At 42.0% G+C, this 13,946-nt stretch overlaps 1 protein-coding gene across 4 annotated transcripts in view; it reads left to right on the forward strand.

The window, feature by feature from the left end:
* Adamtsl3 (ADAMTS like 3) overlaps positions 1–13,946 on the forward strand; it is a 276,839-nt gene that overhangs the window by 93,393 nt on the left and 169,500 nt on the right. The gene's annotated exons all lie outside the window — the stretch shown is intronic.

Consider the following 13,946-nt stretch of genomic DNA (forward strand, 5'->3'; position numbering starts at 1 on the left):
TCTCTCTCTCTCTCTCTCTCTCTCTCTCTCTCTCTCTCTCTCTCTCTCTCTCTTTCTCCACATACCTGTGGAGAAGGGAATGGCCATGACTTCTTAGGTAAAGGGTAAGTTCCTCTGCAGTGGTGCTCAGTGGTGCTCAGTCACTGGGGCTGGGGGAGAGCAATCAGCAGGAAAATTGAGAGGGGAGGTCATGTGTTGGATGTCTATGTGTAATCCCCAAGGCTGAAGAATATGAATAATTGAAATGAACAATAGCTATTATGGCAGAAAAGTGACATTTGTTCCATTGTCTTCTTTAAACAATATTCCCTACACTTGTGGTTGTTCAAGAGAATTTGAAAGAATACACTAAGGTACTCAGATGATTTTTATCCCCTCATCATAGAATCAAAATATTTACAGCTCTCAATTTATTTAAAATCACTTTGGTCTTGCTTGGACCATATCTTGCCATATGATGCATGTCAGGATGCTGGGAGATTGTGGCTCCTTTATCCTAAGTGGGTTGTGTGTAGATAAGGAGAGCATGGCTCAGCTTCTGTCTTCCCTGCTCTTGCTCAGCAGGGCAGTGTTGGTCAGGAGAGGAGAGGGTTCCTACTGTTGTGGGCAGAGGACCCTATTCACTGGCTTACAAGGTGTTTAATGTTAGCTCCCAGGGACACTCTGGAGAACTTTCCTGAGCCCGGCCCAGCTCTGACTAAGTTCCTTGGGCTCTCCTGCCCTTTGTTCCCTTGATTTGTGCTATTCAGGATCTCTTGACCCTCATGTAAATACAGGTGACCAGATGCTCAAAGTTGTCGCTAACAAGACTGCTGGTCTCTCAGCCCTTTAGTTCCTTGCCTTTGACTTACACATTAACCAGCAGTATGGGACATGATGTATGGGACAGGAGGTGTCCCGAAGAGCTCTCCTGTGGCTCTAAACTCTCTCCAACCCTATCAAGATCCTGTCCTCCCTGCCACTCCCTTTCTCTGGCTCAAAGCTTTTGGTTTTGTTCTGTGACACGTTTACTTTAGCAGGACCATCTGTGTGAGCACTGGGTCAGAGCTAACACTGGAGCTCACTGGGTGACCCGTGAGCATCAAACTGAAGGTGGTAACTCCCTGGCATCTGAATTTCTCAGTAGCAAATACTTCGGTCATGTGGGGTAGGGCTGCTTAGAGTCTCCTCTTCTGTGCCCACTTCTATGCCAGCTCAGTGCCACGGCCATCTCTCTCATTTTTATGGAATACTCTTTCCTTCAAGAGATTCCCAGGTACCTAAAGCTGTCTTCATTTTTGAACTTGAGTGATAATTTTTACCTTGGTATATGATGGTATACATGGAATTTCCCCCAAGAAATCTGTGTTCAGTTATCACACAGCCCAGATACTAACTCTGGAGATAAAGACATAATCTTTATTGTGATTATTTATTAAAATTTATTTTATTATTAATTTGTGGAATAAATGTGTGTGTGGTGTGTGTGTGTGTGTGTGTGTGTGTGTGTGTGTGTATGTGTGTGTGTGTACATATGCCCTCAGAAGACAGACAAGGCTGCCAGATCCCCTAAAACTAGAGCTATGGATGGCAGTGAGCTGGGTGCTGGGATTTGAACTCTGGTCCTCTGAAAGAGCAGCAGGTGCTCTTAACCACTGAGTCATCTCTCAAGCACCCACAATCATTTTTCATTGTCTAAAAATTTCATACATGAATATAGTATGTTTTAATCAAATCTACTTACACTTCCCCCTTCATCTCTTCCCATTGGTTACAACCTTTCCCTCCTAACTTAATGAAGGCACTTTGAGGCCACAGAGTCTACCTAATGCTACTGAGCTGTGGGAGGGCGATGGGGGTGCATCTATGCATAGTATGAGCCATCTATGGCTTGTCTACTGGCGTGTGGCCAGCCTATCATGGGCTACATCCATAGAAAACTTATTTCCCAATCCCCAGAAATGATCAATTACCAATAGCTCCTTAGGGTGAGGACTTCATAATTCTACCCTCCATCCATGATGGAATTTTGACTGGCTTGATCTTGTGCAGATCCTGTGCAGACACTTATGACCGTTGTGAGCTTATGTAGGTAATGTCTTTGTCATGACCAGAAAGCACCGTTTCACAGCAGTCCCTGTTACCTCTGCTCTTACAACGCCCTCCTCTTTTGTGATGATCCCTGAGTCTTGTGTGGGGTATAATATTGATGTCCCACTAAGAGCTGAACATACCAATCTCTTGTTCTCTGCACTTTGACCAATTGTATGAGTCTCTGTATTAATCATCATCTGCTATATAAAAAGAAGCCTTAATGAGAAAGGCTGAGAACTGCACTAATCTAAGGGAATAAAGATAAGTGTTTACGATGCAGTTTAATACTGTGTCCATTTAGCTGAACAATAGTAGTAAGTTCTCCCTAGGATCTATGCTCTGTCCACCCATGAGTTCTTGGCCCTGCTAACAGTACCAGGTGTGAGTTCTGTCTTTTGGAGTGGGGCTTAAATCCCATCAGAAAGCAGTTGGCCACTCTTAAGATATTCATGCCACGATTGCACCAATAGGGCCCTTCGGTAGCTGCTCATCATTTCAGCTTGCAAGGTTCACAGGTGGATAAGACCGTTGCTGCCTCTCCTCCCTCAGCAGCCTGAAGAGCTCCTTCTTAAATTGTGAAGCCTGGCCAGGACGGATGAAGGTTCCAGGTCAGAACCAGCTTGGTTTTTCGTTTTGTCCAATGACTCAAGGATCTTATGTCTTCAAGCAATGTGATCCTACCAGAAAGTTCTAAAGGGTGACCAAGAGCAAGGACCACAGTCTGCATTGTTTTGGCATTTATGAGACCCCACTGTCACAACTACTCAAAGGGAAGAAACCTACATCTGGCATTGGGCTTTTGTTTGATAACCTATGACGCCTGGGAGAGATGTCACCTCCTGTCACCTCCTATAGGGAAATTCCATTGAAACACACTCATATGCTTTAGCGTGTGTGTGTGCGTGTGCGTGTGTGTGTGTGTGTGTGTGTGTGTGCACGTGCATGTGTGTATGTTAGGTAGGTTTCCATGTGGCTTTTTCAGAGGCCTTTTACTGTTAGTTATCTCCCTTCACACAGCCTTTTGCTGCAGTAAGGAAGAGAAGCTAGAGTCTTAACTATTCCAGGGTGTGACATCCCTGTTCTTTGTTCTAAATGGTTATTTTGGCATATATTAGGTATATATAACAAGGAGCTTACTTATGAAATTTCACACAGGCATGTAAGTATCAGTGTTGCTTGCAGGAGCATGGTTACCTTGCCTTACTAGCAGCTGCAACCCTGAAGAAAGTCTCTCCCTCCCCAGAAACCATTGCTAGACCACAGATCCTCAGGGTGGGTAAGGCCTTGTGAGTATGTTGATGGGCTCAAACTTGTATAGTCCTTATTCAAATAATCACAGCCTTTGCTCAAGGTGAGTGTAATAACTGCTGTGACAAGAAGATAGCATTCCACAACACGCCACTCCTTCCTCCGGGTCTTGTATTCATTCTGCCCCATCTTCTACAGTGTTCTTTGCACACTGGAGGGACTGATGCAGATGTATAATTTATGGCTGAGCATCCAATGATCACTTATTCTCATCTCTTGACCAGTTATTTGTCTCAGCACTTACTGGTGCTCACTGAAAACAGGAGCTTCCACGACCATAGGCTGCCTTTTGTGATTCTTCAGAGAAAAACCAAGTCATTTCAGGCAGTCCAGGTATTGCACCAGAATTTAACTTTTACTGGTCCAAAAAGCTTACGCTGTTTGGTTAGTATAAGATACACAATTGTGAGGCTATGCCAGTGCCTGGCAAATACAGAAGTGGATACTCGCAGTCATCTGTTGGATGGAACACAGGGCCCCCAATGGAGGAGCTAGAGAAAGCACCCAAAGAGCTGAAGGGGTCTGCAACCCTATAGGTGGAACAACAATATGAACTAACCAGTACCCCCCAGAGCTCGCATCTCTAGCTGCATATGTAGCAGAAGATGGTCTAGTCAGCCATCATTGGGAAGAGAAGACCCTTGGTCTTGCAAACTTTATATGCCCCATACAGGGGAATGCCAGGGCCAAGAAGTGGGAGTGGGTGGGTAGGGGAGCAGGTTGGGGGAAGGGTATAGGGGACTATTGGGATAGCATTTGAAATGTAAATGAAGAAAATACCTAATAAAAATTGAAAAAAAAGATACACAATTGAAATAGCTCTATAATACAGAATTTGAACTTATAATTTGAATATCCTTTCCTAGTCAGTCAAAGTCTAAAGGACATTGAGAGAAGAATTTACAGTATTTTTGTAGACAATTTTCCAAAAAGTAAGAGACTATACTGAAGTTTATTTTACGAATTAAGAATAACACCAATTCCAAAACCAGAGAAAGACTATACAGAAGGAATAGGTCATAAATGTAAATGTAAAAGTAATAAATGAAATATGTCAACTCATATTCACAAATCTATAAAAGAATTGTGCATCAAGATGGGTTAGTCCAGGCTGGCTCAGTATTCAAAAGTCAGTGTCATTTTAACAGGCTAAAGAGAACATATATGGGTCCTATCAGTTGATGCAGAGAAAACATTTGACAAAAGTCAACATCAACAGAGAACTCTTAGAAAAATAGGACTAAAAAGGAAATTTAATAAAGGAAACCAAAATAGCTATTGTAGACGTAGTGAAGCTGGCTCCTTCCACCTAACAGCAGGAACGAGCTAGGTGAGGGTGAGCTTCTCACCATCAGTCAACAGAATGCTGGACTTCTCCCCAGCCACTCCAGCAGGGAAAGAAAACAAGTACCTTTGCTTGAAGAGGACATTGATGTCTACATAGAAAATCTCAAGGAATTCATAACATAATTTATACAACTAAAAAGCGACTTTAGCAGGTCCCAGGATGCAGAATAAACATATAAAAATCTATGGTATTTTTCTTACTAATGGTAAATGGACAGTCACTAAAATCTAAAACATAATGTCATATAATCAACCAAACCTAAGCATAAAATCTCTCTGGACATATAGAGGACGGCAGAACATAAACAGCAGAAGTGGAAAAGGGAGTGGGGTGAGGGATGGCCCAGTGGTTAAGAGTATCTGCTTCTTTTTCATGGCACCCAAATCCTCAGTGCACATATCAAAGGGTTTATAATTCCTGTAACTCTGACTCCAGGGGATCCAACAACCTCCCTGGCTCCTGCATTCCTCCTCCCATATACATGAGGAAATAAGATATGTATGTATGTATGTATGTAGGTAGGTAGGTATGTAGGTATGTATGTAGGTAGGTAGGTATGTATGTGTATGTGTATATGCATGTATAGAAACTTAGTACTTATTATCTTAACTATCCCAGGAATGAAAAAACCTCGGCCAACAAACTGTACATAACTGTTTATAGAAGCTTTATTCACCATAATCAAGTGTGGGAAAATCCTAGAGCCCTTTGTTGTGTGAATACAGACTATGGTACATGTAAACCATGGAATACTACACAGAAGTAAGAAAAAAATAAATCAGCGATAGACAGACAAAGCTGGTGACTCTCTGGGAATTCACATGGCATTGTAAAAAGCTGTACTCCAAAGACCACCAGTTGCATTATTTCACTGATTTAATGTTCTTGAAATGATTCAACTTTTAGAAATGAAGAGCAGATTAGTCATTTCCAAGTGGTGGAATAAGAAGAGAGGGGGGGGCACAACTACCAAGGGAAGCTTGCAGGATCCCTGTGATGACAGAAGTGTCCCATACTTTAGCTGTCCAAATGGCAACGTCCTGGGTATATCCCTCTGTGTGTCCCTGTGCTAGACTTTCTTAAGATGTCACCCTTAAGAGAAACTGAATGAGCAGTAGACAAAACCCCTGAAATATTTCTAAGAAAAGCATGTGATTCGCAGAGATTTTATTCTAAGTTTTATTTGACCACTCCCCCAGAAATTCCAGGAAAATTGGGCATGCATGCTTTTAAAGTTAAATCTGAACCAATAAGAAATCAAGGGGGACCCAGAAGGAAAACTGAAGGCCATAACTGAGTGTGTGGCCGATCCTTGGTCTGTCCTGGTGGTGGAAGTAGGAACCCAGCTTACAGAAATTAATTCCACAATAAGTACAGGAGCCCATACCAGGAGAATCCTAAAGGAAGAACCTTTATGGTTCATACCCCTCCCAAGCAGGTTTTCTATACCAGCTAAGGGGTTTAAATATATTAGTTTCAATTATGACTGGGAAAAAATTTCCACTGTAGAACATGGGTACTGCTGTTCTCCCAAAAGTTTCAGGTGCACATATATTTGTCCACTTACATTGTATAGAGTAAGGAGGCAGACTGCATATAGCCTGCAGACTGTGGAATCTTGTGATGGAAAGTTAGTATAAAGGTGGCCTTGTTATTTAACCATGGTTAAGCTATGAAATCTATTTGTTAAGAGAGGCATGGATAATGTGACACACACATACACACACACACACACACACACACACACGTGCACACACGTGCGCACACACACACGAATGACATATATTTGAGTGATAGAATTTTATTCAGTCCTAAAGAACAAAATTATGTCATATTTCAGGAATATGACTACAATTGGAGTTTATTATATTGATGGAATTAAGTTGGGTTCAAAAGGCAAATATGTGTTTCCTCTCATGCGTGTATTTCTAGATTTTACACTGATACATAAATCATGTATGCATACATGGTGTGAAAGTAACCGTCTAGGGAAATGAAGGACACACACAGGGCTGTGATGGATGAGGAAAGGAGAGTATGGAGTACAGGGGTGGACATGTTCTAAGTACATTATGTACTTGTATAAAAATGTCCTTTGGAACCCAGTGCCATGCACAATGAGTACATGCCAACTGGCAGTGTTAAGGGATCTGGAGAGAGATTCCTATCAATAGAGTACTTGTAGCTCAAGTTTACAGTGTTAGTACAGAACCCAGGAGGCAGCATTATCAGCAGCAGCAGGCACAACAGCCAAGATGTAAGGAGGAAAGCCATGGACTTAGTTATTTGGTGCTTGAACCCCGCCCCCCCCACCCCCAATCCTAGCAGAAGTAGACATTCACACCTAGAGTACACAGACCTCATGCCTCATCCCTAAATGAAGCCGCATGGTCTTTAACAACAGGTATGAAGTAAGACTCCCTCACGACACTGTTTGTATTCAGTGTAGTCGAAGTAGTAAGACAAGAGTACATACCGTCTGAGGACTAGAGGTGAAGATGCAACTCTCGTGACTCATAGCTCAGATAGAAAATAAGTCTAAGAGGAACTGTACATAAATAAGGGGACTAATTGCGAGGTTCACTGGAGAATTTTATGCAAGACTAATGCATAAATAACTGGGCTCTTACTCTGTGGAAGAAGCTACAAAGTGTCCTTCCAAAAGGCAATATTTGAACTATTAAGAAAAATATAAAATGCTTTGCAATAATTTCTATGGAGGATATAGAAAACATTTATAAAACATGATCATAAATAGGAAGTCTCAATATCATAAAAATGACAATGTCTCCTTAATTTTCAAAATTAAGTCGTAAACAGGCACTAAGCTGTTTGTTTTTATTTTTGTCTTGAGACAAGAGTTTCTCTGCATCTCCCTGGCTGTCCAAGAAATAGCTGTGTAGACTAGGCTGGCCCCAAACTGAGAGATCTGCTTGACTCTGCCTCCTGAGTGCTGGAATTAAAGGTATACGCCACCACTGCCTAGCAAATTTCCCCCACTTTTTAAAATGTATGTATATGCATAAGTGTAACTGTATGCCACGTGTGTGGTACCCATGAAGGCCAGAAGATGGTGTCAGATCTCCTGGAGCACTTGTGTGCTGCCTGATGTGGAGGCTGGGAATCAAACTCCAGCCCTCTGGAAAATAGTGTTGTTCTTTTCTGCTGCTGGGTTTTATCTTACATTGCCAGCTCAGGGTACATCACTGAGGAGAATCAGGGCAGGAGCTCAAGCATAAGTAGAGGCAGGAAGAATCTAGGAACGCTGCTCACTGGCTTGTTTCCAGACTCACATTCAGTCACCTTTCTTATATCTCTCAGGACCAACTGCCCATGAATGGCACTGGCTAAGAGGGCTGGGCCTTCTCACACCAATCAACAATCAAGAACTAGAGATAGGTGTAAGGTAGCTTGACATATGCTGAATTTGCTTTTATAAACCAGAAGAGAAAGGTCGACTGTCCAGTCACAGGACTCAGCTAAGTTTCTGCCTGGGGCCCTGTTGATGACTGAAGGCTGTGCAGAGCTGGCCTCACCCCTGGCCTAAGCATCTTGCTAGAGCTGGCCCCTTGCCATCCTCATTCACAAAGAATCAATAAACAGTTTAAAAAGTGGATCGAGATGAACCATCTCATGTTCTCTAGATTGGGAACATTTGTAAAGTTTTAAAATGCTGAATTATTGACCTGGATGTCTGAAGATGAGAACCACCCCCTGACATGCCCCTCAAGCAGTAATGGGGAGATGTCATGCCACCCCAGAGGGCAATCTGCCGTGTCTGGTAGAAAATGCCCACAGTCCATTCTGATGTACCTCACAGACACTGAAGGCTAGTCTGTGGTGACAGGATTTCTCCTCTCAGTGAAGACTACAGACTCTTCGAAATTCAGCATCACTTGAGATCATAGATATTAAGGAAAACTAGTTGATTCATATCAAAATAATCCATAAATTGTAGTAAAACTTTTAATTGAGAGGACAGTAATCAATGAAAAAGCATTTGAGTGTATCAGTCCATATGAAGGATAAATTTCAAGCGGAAAAAAAGTCCATCTATGAAGTGTAAAATTTGAAATAATGTGGATGAATACTATTGTGTTTTCTAGGTAGTGGAAATCCATTAGCAGAGTTATAAAGAAAATATTGGCATGTATTAATAGTTACAAGTTAAATTACTATTGTGTCATGACAATGGGTTGAATTACATTTATGAATATAGAGACTCCAAAATAATGCCCAGGGGCTCTGAAATGGCTTAGTAGTTACAGTTCTTGCAGAGCAAGTTTGAGGACAGGAGTTCAGATCCCCAGAACTCTTGTAGTGCTGGGTGGCTCTGGTGTCCCACCTTTAATTCCAAATTACTTTTTTTAAATTATTCTTTTCTCATACAATACATCCCAACTGCAGTTTCCACTCCCCCAAACCCCGCCCCGCCCTGCCCCTGGGGGATGTGTAAGGCAACCTTGTGAAGGTAAAATGTAGGATGGAGATCGAGGTCCCACGGGCTCCTGAGATTCCTCTCAGAAGAGTCCTTATCTGCAGTACACAGGGCATTAGATCTAAATTGGCTCCCGACACACTGGTGAGACCGCAAAGAGGAACTGAGGCCAGGGCAGGGGCCGCGTCCCCCATTTTCACAGAAGTCCTTAGAGGTGCTGATACTCCTTCTGAGTTACCTCATTAGGCAGGACGTTTACTGGAGTGTGGTGAGGTAGGATTGGCCAAGGATTTAGGGCTTGGGATTGGCTCACTGTATACAAGCATATTGATGCTGGTTTCTGAAGTCTGATTTCCTGTGATATGTCACGTGACTCCCTCACCTCTCACCCCTCTCCCTCGGTCCTGTTGCCGCGGCCCCTGACCTCCCCTCTCCTCCAACTTCTGACGTTCTAAAGGCAGAGACCAAGTATCCCCAGAGCAGGTTGGCTTGTGAGAACTGGTGGACTTGGCTAATGAGCTCAGTGTTGAGAGATCCTGCCTAAATTAGTACTGTAAAAGCAATCGAGGACATTTCCAAGAGCCACTTTGAACTTCCATATGCATGTGCACCCACGTTTATGCACAGGCACATATGTGCACACACATACATGCACGTGTGCGCACACACACAAAGACCATAGTGTTCCTAAGTCTGTATATGAATTCCATTGTTCTTCTGAAACATTCTGTGAATCTTGTAAACCTCCAGATTTGTGGTCTCCCTGAATTCATCTGATTTAAACAGGTATATGAGCTTACAAAATATCCTAAACTTTGCATACATATGTTTGTATATGATATGTGCATACATCCATGTACTTAGGATTGTGTATTACATATGTGTATTGTATGTAAGGTCAGCTGAGATAACAACTTGCTTTCTGGTGTCAACAATAGATAAATGGATGATGGTATATTTTGCCCCTCCATCTTGGCTCTAGGCCTGTGACATATCTACCTGATCCATACCTAAACAAGGGACAGTAATGTCATCTTCTTCCAGACAAATTAGATCAGATTCATGACAGAAGGGTAGTCTGTTTTTATTTATTTACTTATTTTATTTATTTAAAATTTTTATTTTTTAACTTTCTTCTCTCATATAATACATCCTGACTGTAGCCTCCCCTCCCTCCACAACTCCCACGCCCACCATCTCCTCTCTCCTCCAGATTTACTGCCCCTCCATTTCCCTTCAGAAAAGAGCAAGCCTCCAGGGATATCAACTGAATACAGCATAACAAGACGCAGTAAGGCACAAATCCTCCTATCAAGAATGAGTGATGCAACCGAGTAGGAGGAAAAGGGTTCCAGAAGCAGGTGAAAGAGTCAGAGATAACCCATTCCCACAAAACTCCAAGCTAAGCAGCCATAGCAAATGCAAAGGATGTGGCAGATGCAAGTCCCTTGCTTCCCATCACCGGTCCTCATAGGCAAACCCCCTGCTCCCCGTCACCCGGTCCTCACATGCCTGATTCGTTCTTCACTCGGGATTCCGATCTCTCACAGTGACCCTGGAGTTACTCTGAGATTTTAAGGAGGAAACCTACTTCTCTTGGAAGGCTTGTCATCTCGCCTTGAAGTGCCACAGAGACTGATAAGACATCATGAATTTTGAGCACTTGTGGTCAGCTTTTCTTGGAAGGGGAGGAATGAGGTGACTCCATACAAAGCCTTCCCCAGGCGTTGAGACCGTTCCCTCATCAGCCTGCTCCTTCAGATGAAGGACCCTGGAAGAGGGGAGTGCTGCCATTCCCTTTAGTTTCTCTGAGGCTAGAGCTTGGTTCCATTTAAGTATTTCAGTTGGTTACTATGCATTACAAACCGAGCACCAGCCAAACCATCTTTTTTTTTTCCTGCAGAAACCTGTGACTTGATCCTCTGGCCACATGCCAGCCACGGGGACCCCAAGTTCAGCTTGGCTACCATTTTAAAATTAATATATTTTTATTCTTCAAAACATATGCTTCTCAGCCTTTGTGACACTAGCATTTGAGTCAATATATCGCCAAGTGAATATAATAAATTATAGTACTATAAACTCCAGGGAAATTTTATTAATGTTTTTAATGTATCCTCATGTGACATCAACATGTTTTCTAGATTTTCATAAATTTCGACTTTAAATATCTTCAGTGGTAGGGTGCTGTGAATGTTGTAATGGGTAGAGAATCCATAACTGTGAAACAGTGTTCTTGCATTTTCATTTACTCCTGATAACCATCATCTCTTTCATATGCTAATTATAGTGGTATTAAAAACACACAAGTAATATTTTTTTGCAGTTCTATTGCTTTGGGCCAAAGGAATTATTTCCAGAATAAGCTGGCAGGTTCCTGCTTGGGGAATTAGGACTCTCATGTCCTTAACTTTAAAATAACTTGCATTTCATTTTATGCTTGCTTCATAAAGTAGTCATTCATTTTCTGACTAAATTGTAACCGAAGCAGGCCACATCAATAGAGGCCGGTCTGTGGGCTGAGTGTGTGTCAGGCTGGAGAATGTGAAGTAGAGTGCTAAAAATGGCAGCCAGAGGGCTGATTTATAAAACAAACTGAGCAGCAATGCCCGTGTAGCCTCATATTTATACCCAGGCCCACAGTAGGTTCACCACAGAATTTGTGGAAGAAAGAGGATGTCCAATATCCTGATTTATATTTTGAGAATTCATGAGAATGAAATGTCTTGTCCTTTGTTGTAACTTTGAAGCCCTTGAAGTGGAATTGTTTTGAGGGATGCTCTTCGTTTTTAGGTTTAGAGTTTTGGGCTCAATGCTCACACAAATGACTTCTGGACACCCTGGCTGGGTGTGGACTTTGGCTATGGAGCCTACAGAGCAGACTTGAAGCAAAGCCCTAAGACAGTTCTGCTCTTTCTTTTTCTTTTAGTTTAAATTTCTGCTTGAAAAATCATTTATTTTTTACATTTTATGTAGGTAAAATTAAATAATTATTAAAATTCATGTGAAAAATATTTCCAAAATTTTAAATCGCTTTTAAAGAAACTGCTGTCCCATGTGTGCTTGCGGAGTTTTTATTTCTCAGTATTTCTATCAATTCTGTTTTTCTAACAAACTATTTCCCTTTAATTTTTTTTCTCCTTGAAACTGGGAAAAATGATTGAGTAGAATAAAAATGTAGTAAAAATGTTTTTAAAATGAAATAAATAGCCAATGGAAAATATCAGGATATTATCCATATAGGGAATAAATTCCAAGTGCATTAAAATTCTTAGGTTTATAAATTGGCCTGACACAACGTGTTCGGATGTCCCTCCCTAGTCTTGCAGCCACCACCTTCCTAAAAGTAACAGAGTGATGTCGAAATTGCCAGTTCACTCTCTTGTTTGTTTTCCTTTGTCATTCACATAAAAAGAAAAGTGACATAAGCCTGACAGGCAGCTGTGGTTCCCAGGAGAATAAGCCCTCCAGCCCAGCATGGCTCTCCTCCCATTCCCCCAGCTTGGTGCTTCCTGGGACTTTAAAATGTTGTGTCCTCTTGTCTTCTTTAGGGTTTCTATTGCTGTGAAGAGACACCCTGACCTGAATAACTCTTATAAAGGATGACATTTAATTGGGGCTGGTTTATAGTTCAGAGGTTTAGTTCATTAATGTCCTGGTGAGAAGCATGGGGACACGTAGGCCAACATAATGCTGGAGAAGGAGTTGAGAGTTCTAAAGTTTGATCCCACATGCAGCTGAAGTGACTGTGTTCCACACTGGGCAGAGCTTGAGCATATGAGACCTTAAATTCTACCCCCACAGTGACACACTCCTTCCAATAAGGCCATACCTCCTATAGGCTAAGCACTCCCAGGTGTGAGTTCTTGGGGGCCATTTCTATTCAAACCACCACATCTCTCATAAAGATTGTAATGAACCTCAATAGGAGACTCATTACAAGCCACACGATGAGGAGGTGCAGTCATGGAGCATGAAGACTTAGCCAGCCCATGACTGTAATGTGGGAAGACATTTTAAACCACACATTCAGAAGGAACAACTAGTGGGTTCATGGTCTGTGTTCAAAGCCAAGTATTTAAAAAGATTAGGGGCAACACTTTTGGAGGCAGTCATAACCCTGGTTTTATTCCAAAGCTTGGTTTTCACAAAGTCTTCAAAATCCAACCAAGAATGGTATCTCCCAGAGAAATACCATTTTTAAAAGAACTTAGGGGGTCCATGCAGGAGGGGAACAAAAAGTTTAAAGCTAGCTGGGCATGGTGGCTTATGCCTGTCATCCCAGCACTGGGGAGGCAGAGATAGGAGGATCATCATAGGTTAAAGGCCAGGCAGGGCTAATGTAGCCCTGCTGATGACTAAGTAAGTAAGTAAGTAAGTAAGTGAACAAATGAATAAACAAAGTACTGGTGGTATTCGGTGTGTAAGTGGAAAGGTGTGAGTTTAAGGAGAACAAAGAAGGAAAAGTGAGAATCAGAATTAAAGAGAATACTGGTGAGCTAGGCATGGTGGCACATGCCTCTAATTACAGTACTTGGTGACCTAGAGAATGAACTGGAACCTATAGCCAGTTCCAGGCCAGGGCTAAATCGCAAAGACACTTTTCAAAAGACAAAACAAATAAGCAAAAACAAAACACAAGAAGTGTATCAGATCTAATAATATACAAAATAATCATTACAATGGAAACTATGTAGAGAAACCTTTATAGATTTGTTTGTCTCTCTCTCTCTCTCTCTCTCTCTCTCTCTCTCTCTCTCTCTCTCTCTCTCTCTCTCT

This window comes from Mus pahari, chromosome 1, assembly GCF_900095145.1.
Source record: "Mus pahari chromosome 1, PAHARI_EIJ_v1.1, whole genome shotgun sequence".
Classification (NCBI taxonomy): domain Eukaryota; kingdom Metazoa; phylum Chordata; class Mammalia; order Rodentia; family Muridae; genus Mus; species Mus pahari.